The sequence below is a fragment of the Lolium perenne genome, chromosome 7 (assembly GCF_019359855.2).
Source record: "Lolium perenne isolate Kyuss_39 chromosome 7, Kyuss_2.0, whole genome shotgun sequence".
Lineage (NCBI taxonomy): Eukaryota > Viridiplantae > Streptophyta > Magnoliopsida > Poales > Poaceae > Lolium > Lolium perenne.
This window is the reverse complement of record NC_067250.2, coordinates 315,178,048-315,185,932: the sequence shown is the minus strand read 5'-3', so window position 1 is coordinate 315,185,932 and position 7,885 is coordinate 315,178,048. Positions and strand designations below refer to the sequence as shown.

The 7,885-nt window shown below is 47.3% G+C and overlaps 1 pseudogene; it reads right to left on the bottom strand.

Moving 5' to 3' along the window:
• Positions 1-2,307: 2,307 nt before the first annotated feature.
• LOC127317933 (uncharacterized) lies at positions 2,308-6,361 on the bottom strand (annotated as a pseudogene).
• Positions 6,362-7,885: the final 1,524 nt, after the last annotated feature.

Here is a 7,885-nt window from a genome sequence, read left to right as displayed (position 1 = left end):
ACTCCAAGGTTCTACCGAGGTTTCTCCCTCAGCTGCTCCCACCAAATTCCGACCACCGGAGCGCAATCCCGAGCCCAATCCCGCGCATGCCGCTCCTCCTCTCCCCCATCTCCACGTGCGCGCCCCCGCCGCGGCCCCGCCTCCGCCGCCTCTCCCCACCACCGCCCATGGTGGCCGTCGCGCCCCGTCACGCTCCTCCCCTCCCTCTCCATCGAGGCCCGCTGCTCCCTCCCCCCCGCCACCGACGGCTTCGACTGGCTCGACTTCTTCGCGTTCCTCAGCTCCCCCACTGACTCCTACCAGATCCCCCAGCCGGATTCGCCGCGCGGCGGAGGAGGAGCTGGAGGCGCGGGTGGTGGAGGAGCTGGAGCGGGTCATATAGCTTGTTATATCATATCTATACATCTCTTAGAGAAACTCCAGTCGTCCCCCACACGTCGTCTTGAAATAGCGCCGGATCGAGTGTATGGGGGTGTCGCTGTTATTATCTGCCTATGGGGTGTGCCTCTCCCCAGCCATGCCCCTAATAGGATTTTTAAAATTCAAATGGGAGCTTAAATTTCATTCATATTTTGTTATATTTTACAAATTTAAATAAAATTCAAGTAAAATTTAAACCTAAACTAAACTAAAGCCCGTCATCGCGGCGTTAGTAGTAGTACCAGATGTAGTCGAGTTTCTCCTCCTCCCCATCCTTGACGCCATTAGGGCCAACGCTTGTGCATACAGTGCCTCCTCTTGAGCCGATGTCGTCGTCGTCGAGGTCGACGTAGTTCTGGCCTCGCGTGCCGACCACGCAATGCTGGCGGACAAGGGCGCTGCCATCGCTCTAAGGTCATTGCGCGATTCTTCGAGGGCGAGCGTGAGCCCTGGGTTGTTGTGGGGGTCGATGGTGGCTCGCAACAGCGCCTTCCTCCGGGCGTCCGCCAATGACGAATGGCGGGGTGCGCGGAGTCGGAGACAAGTAGAGTCCCTCCGAGGACAATGAGCGCGACGTTGTCCTCCTCGATGCCCATCGCGTCGGTGCATGCGGTGGCGAGGGCGGCAAATGAGGTAGATGCTCTCCGCCGCCCTAGATGTGGGCGATGCCAACGTTGAGGGTGCGCCCGAGCACACCCCACGAGTGTTCGTGGCCCTCATGGTTTTTGTTCTTCAGGAAACCTGGCTAACGTCGTGGCAGGCAAGCTCGAGTGCCCGCCGCTAGCGGAAGAAGGACTATCGGTGCTCCACCTGGTTGGCATCCCAGAGAGGGCAGCGCGCTCGATTTCCATCAACGCCTCCTCTCAGTGGTGGTAGAGCGCCACGCCTGGTCGATCGTCAAATTGCAAACCGAAACCGTTTGCCGCCGCGCCACCGCCATGGTGTCGGCTTCCATTACCGCCCTAAGACATCGCCGGCCTCGCTACCGTTTGCACCGGTGCTTCGAGTGGGTGAGAGAGGAGGCGACAACTGTGGGTGAGAGAGGGGCACACTAGTGCCTATTTAAACACCGGAGGTATGCGAGGAGGCGGTCACACGCATTAGCGTCGCCGCATGGGGAAGCCGGAACGATGACGGGACGCCTTGCCTGCTGTTGCCTGGGGAACTATCACCACATTAATCAAAGTTGACCGGTGGTTGGCTGGCATTAAATTAAGTTGACCAGCTCTTGTGCCAATGACATGGCTGGCCCGCTGTCGGTAAACAATGTGGCGTCGGCAGCGACTTATGTCCAGTGCTCCCGCAACGCCTGATGGGGGGGCGCCTGAGTAAAGAGATAAATTTCGGTACCCACCAAAATTTCCGAAAGTTCGGTAATTTCGGAAAACATTTTGGGATTTCGGTATTTATAATTTGAACACAATTTATGCAAAATTTACATGAAATCTTCTAGACAAAAAAAAAGGTCATAGAGTCGATCGAGTCACATGCATGCTTGGTAAGTAGCACCGGAATATCAAATTGTGATGTGGTATGATTGCATTTGTGGTAACAAATCAATCTAAATCTCTGTCATGATTTTCCTACCATGTGAATTGCCCAGAATACTCCCTTAAATTAAGGACTAGTAAATTGTACCTTAAAAGACCTCTTTACATAATACCGACTCGGTTACATATCGTAACATGTAGAATACGTAGGCTATACAAACTCTAACAGCGTGGCCGCCCATGAACTCTAGACACCTGAGTTGTCCATCTCCACACAATTGTGTCCGGCTGGGAGAGGAGTTACACTTGCTACATGGCCCATATATTCTATGATGCCCAACAAAAATAGAATTACTGTAATTATTTTACAGATGCGTTTTTTTTTTTTTTTTTTTTTTTTTTGGAACACAGTACAAACGCAGACGCTCACATACACGCGCATACACTCACCCCTATGAACGCACACACGCACACCCTACCCCTATGAGCACCTTCGAAAGACTGAGCCGGCGGATTGGATCTTGAAATTGACGAAGTCACCACAGGCGCCTCGCTGTCGACGGGAACGTCGCCTCCCACTGAATGAATATTCCGCCTTTATGAGACACACAGATGTCAAACCTGGGGTTTGAACTCTGGTGGGCTGGGGATACAACCATCCTCCTAACCACCCAACCTCAGGTTGGTTCTCTTACAGATGCGTTGACAACTAAGGTAGCCTAAGTTTATTCTGAACTAAACAAGCCAAAGATGCTATATCTACAATTTTTAACATGTAACTTCAGATAACAAGATCTCGGTAAACTTTCAGCATACTTGGCCTTTCTTTAGGTGAAAGAAGCAGACAGTCAAATGCCACAGAGATGCTCCGCTTCACGTCTTTTGCTTCATCAGTTTCAGGTTGCGGAAGTTGTTTATCCAAAATTTCTTCCAGGAGAAATTGGTCACCCAACGAAGAAAGAAAATTCTGCACGTCTCCTGGATGTTTGCCCATCAGCACCTCAAGCACCACAACACCAAAGCTATATACGTCACATTTCTCCGTAATTACAGATGTGTAGGAAAATTCTGCATCCACCATACGAACACAAGAATTAGGAGCGTGCATTAATGCAGATCATTCCTATCAAAACAATTTATTAGAGGATATAGTATTGTACTGAATAAACTTACCAGGTGCTATGTAGCCATACGTCCCTGCTAGTGCACTCCAATTCGATGAATCCGGTTTTAACATTCTTGCAATACCGAAATCCGAGACAAATGCTTTGTAGTCAACATCTAGCAAGATGTTTCTGCTTGTGATGTCTCGATGAATTATGGGTGGCTGAACATCATGATGAAGATAAGTGATTGCTTGAGCCACATCTCTTATAAGAGTTATCCTTCTTTGCCAGTGGAACTGGACTGCTTGTTCTTCATTGCCTAAGATAGAAGCTAGATTTCCTTTAGCTATAAACTGGCATACAAGGAATCGGTACCCTGGATGTGAACAATATCCATATAACTTTACTATGCTGCGTTGGCGAATTTTTGTTAGCATTTCAATCTCGTGCTGGAATCTTTCTTCATCATGTGCCTCATCATTTCCTGCATGGAGTTTTTTTACTGCAACCACTTGTTCATCTTGAAGTTCTGCTTTATAAACACGACCATATGATCCTTCTCCAATGCAATGCTTCTCATCAAAATTTTCAGTTGCATTGATAATATCCTCAAATGCCATTCTACCATCAAAGTTCCAAACAGAGAACACATCCCTTTTGTTCATGTCATCAGATTGTTTGGATACTTCCTTGCGGCAAACAAAACAAGCAATTACACCAACTGCTATTGCAATAGTAGTGACAAACATAGAAAGACCGGCCAATAGTATGAAATTTTGATGCTTTTGCCTATGATCAACTAGGGGAAAATCACAAGGAGACAAACCAACAAGGTCTCCACAAAGACCATTGTTGTGGAGAAACCATTCAGCGGATGCATTGTGGAACCCTTTTGGTACAGAACCTTCTAGGAAGTTGTATGATACATCAAACACTGATAAGCTTTGCATGCTTGCAAGTGAGACAGGGATGGCACCACTGAATTGATTGTGTGAGAAGTTTACAAACATCAACAACACTAGCTTGCTAAGTTCTGGTGGTATTGGTCCACTGAGACTATTCATACTAAGATCAAGCATGCTTTGCAGGGAAGTTAAATGTCCCAAATTAACCGGCAGATTTCCACTAAGGTTGTTGTTATCCATTTGTAATAACTGTAGTTTCACACAATTTCCAATCTCTTTTGGTATTTTACCACTCAATAGGTTGTCTGACAAATAAATAATCTCAAGATTGCTAAGCTGCCCAATTTGCTTAGGAATCGGGCCAAATAGTTGATTGTTTCTTAAATTCATCCAGTACATGCTCATCAAATTGCCAATTTCTGGTGGTATCTCACCGGTCAACCTATTGGAATGAAGTAGGAGCCTTCCAAGATTTTCTAGCTCCCCAAGCTCAGAAGGTATATTGCCTTCTATCATGTTGTTTGCAAAACTAATACTTGTCAAGTTTTGACATGAGCCCCACTTTGGCGAGAGCTGGCCTGCAAACCGGTTTGAAGATAAATTGATATCAATGAGATGTGGATACACCCCAAATGCTTCAGATATGTCTCCCTCAATCTGATTATGGCTGATTTCGAGGGATGTTAGTGAACTGCAATCCCTCAAACCTTTAGGAACAGGACCATCCAGACTGTTCTTAAAAACTCGAAAAATCTGTAGTTTTTTACTTTGGCACAAATCTGGCAAGCGCCCAATCAAATAGTTGTCATTCAGTGCAATGATGACCAAATTGGTAAGGTTGGAGAGTACCGAAGGAATAGGTCCGGAGAGCTGGTTCATGAATAGTCGCATATCTGTCATTCTCACTCAGTCTTCCAAAACTCTGAGGGATTGAGCCGGACAATTGGTTTTCATAGACGTGAAGTAATTCTAAATTTGCCAGATTTCCAAACTCAGTCGGCAATTCCCCAGAGAGAATATTGCTATTTATTGCTATTTGACGAAGTGAAGAAATGTTCCCTAAACTTGGCGGTACTGATCCCGCTATGAAATTTTCTGTGAGGTAGAGTTTTTCCAGATTCACGAGTTTTCCAAACTCATGAGGGATGGATCCAGTAAGGAGGTTACTCCAAACAGAAAAAAAGGTCATCAAAGTAAGATTTCCAGCAACACTAGAAGGAATGGAGCCGGTCAAACGATTCTCTGAAAAATCCAGCTCAGTCAAGCTCGAGATCCTCGCAAGCTCTACCCGGATCGGACCAGTGAGCTGATTTATATATATGTACATGACCTTGAGCATTGTGAGGTTTCCGAGGGAGGGCGGAATTGTGCCGTCCAGATTGTTTTTGTGCAAGTATAGTTCTTGTAGATTTTGGACTTGTCCTAGCGCTTCAGGTATGGGTCCTGACAGACTATTTCCACAGAGGCCAAGATAGTAGAGATTCGTTAGGTTTGTAAGGGAGGAAGGTATTTGGCCAGAGAGGATATTGTAACTCAATTCCATCTTCCTTATGTTTTGAAGCTGTCCGAGATGCCATGGTATGTTACCTGAGAGCCTATTCCCATTCATATAAAGAAAAACAAGTCTTGAGAGATTAGCCAAGGCAGGAGGGATTTGGCCGGTCAGATTGTTGAACGAGAGGTCAATGTGTGTGAGCCTCGCCAGGTTGCAAATTGATTCAGGTATTTGCGCACCAAGCTGATCACCGGAGAAGTTGAGGCTGGAAAGCATGGACAGAGAACTGATGCCAGGAGGGATGGCACCAGAGAGATGGAAGTTATTGCTGAGGTCGAGGTTGACGAGGTATGGGAGTGACTGGAATCTCGGGCAAGGCCGAGTTGTCCTACAAGGCCAGCGCCACCAAGGGAAATCCCTCGGATGACCTTAGCTGTGGTTCCTCCGCGTGACCGAGTGTCGCCGCAGGTGATGCCGGTCCAGTTGCACGGGTACATGCCGTCATCTCTCCAGGTTCCAAGCTGGTGTTTGGATGAGTACGTGACAGATGATTTCCAGCGGAGAAGTGCCCTGGCTTGAGATCTCAGCGAAGTGCCTCGACGTGGCATGGCATGGCCCTCGGCTTGCCTAGAAGCAAGGAGGAGAAGAAGCAGCAGGACAGACGAGAGAACCAGGCGATGCAGCGGTGGGGGCACCGTGGAATTCGCCATGACCGCACTAGGTGATATGACTGCATACGCCAAGTGATCACGTAAATGAACTGAAGTACTGTTACAAGTCAGGCAGCAAGACGCACTCATGTGAAAGGAAAATACGTGAATAAGGAGATGGAGAGTATAGCGCACCTCCGGTGTCCGGAGCAGAACACGCGTCAGCAGGATTTTGCCGGCTGGTGGTGTCCGTGACAGTGTGTGAGAGCTAGAGGAGCTGTGAAGTGTGAGCTGGGTACTCAGCTGGCCCGGGTTTAAAAACAGATGCCGCCTTACGACCACATACTGGCATCTCATGTCTTAATGTGCGGCTTTGGACCTCACATCTAAGTAAAAGTCCTCGACGCGACGATTCAAGCTCATCTCAGGCCAAGTGGTGTAGTCCCCGGCGCTGGAATGGGTCGCCGTGCTCGCAGGTTCATCAGCGCAGGCGGTGACGAAGAAGAAGGACCCGATGGCTTTTTGTCAGTTTTTTGTAGGGGCTTCTTCGAAAGAAGTTGGGACCTTGTTATTATTTCTTTCTTTGGGAAGGTCCTTTATGTAACTTGTAAGTCTACCGCTGATATTTAGTGCAGTTTCATGGGCCTTTTGAGGCCCTTCCCCGTTCAAAAAAAAAAAAAAAAAAAAAAATCTAAGTAAAAGTCCTGCAGCGACCAGCTTGACATTCGGTCTTAAAGTGCGGCTATATGCTATTCTCGCCGAACTTGGACAGAGATGTCTTCCGCGTTGATTCTCGACAGGTTTCACCGCTACCAAACACATCAGCCCTTGTAGTCACTAGCGTAGCCAGGACGACGGGACGCCTCAGGCCACCTTCAGAGCACTGTAGCTACAGTCAACGAAGAAAAACGCAGCCACGCCCCGGGCCATGGCCGGGGTGGCCTGGGGCCAGTCTCCACGTACCCCTGTTTACTGCTTAAGATTCTCAGTTTGTGCGTATAGTTCTATGTGGTGATCGTGCATGCATGCTTTCAGTCCGTTCAAAAACTAATATCGTGCTTCTTTTGCAGAGATGATTTTTCTTGGACAAATTCGCGTGCCAACAGGTCAAGTGAACTTGTATGTATTCGACATGCACGGCATCAATATTCCCTTTTTTCCACGACTAGCTACGTTGATGGAGAATACAATTTTCAGTAAATCTGATGCTGAAGACATCCTACGTGTAAGGGTGGGTAATTGGGAAGGAGAAGACTACATAGCATGGAACTGGACAGCAAATGGGCTTTTCACAGACCAGCCTATAAATGCAAAAGGTTTGAAGAGTATGTCCTTTTCTATGGCAAGATGGGCGGATCGTCATCTTCTTTAGTCGATTTTCATCGTGGCTCGATGAAACTTGTCAAGCTTAACACACTAGCCAACGCAACCAATAGTCCGAACTGATGAAAAGGGTTAGCCTATTCATGTTAGAGTATATTACGTTTAGTTATATTAGGTAGTTTAAAATTGTACTCCAATTCTATCTCTACTAGGCTTCTTGCCCTTCAAATCTTCTCTACTATATAAACAGCCCAAGAGGCTCAATGTAATCAATCAATTACCGCATATCAATACAATCATATTCCGCAATCTTTCATGGTATCAGAGCGGTTCTTTCCGCGACCTAGGGTTTAGCCACCCACTGCTTCCGCCGCCCCCGGGGAGATCGATCTCCATGATCTCCGCCGGGGGCATCCAATCTCGTAGCTAGGTTTCTCTTTAGATTAGTTTCATAGTTTAGCAATTTTCGATTTAGATATGTTTCTTTCTCTCTCTT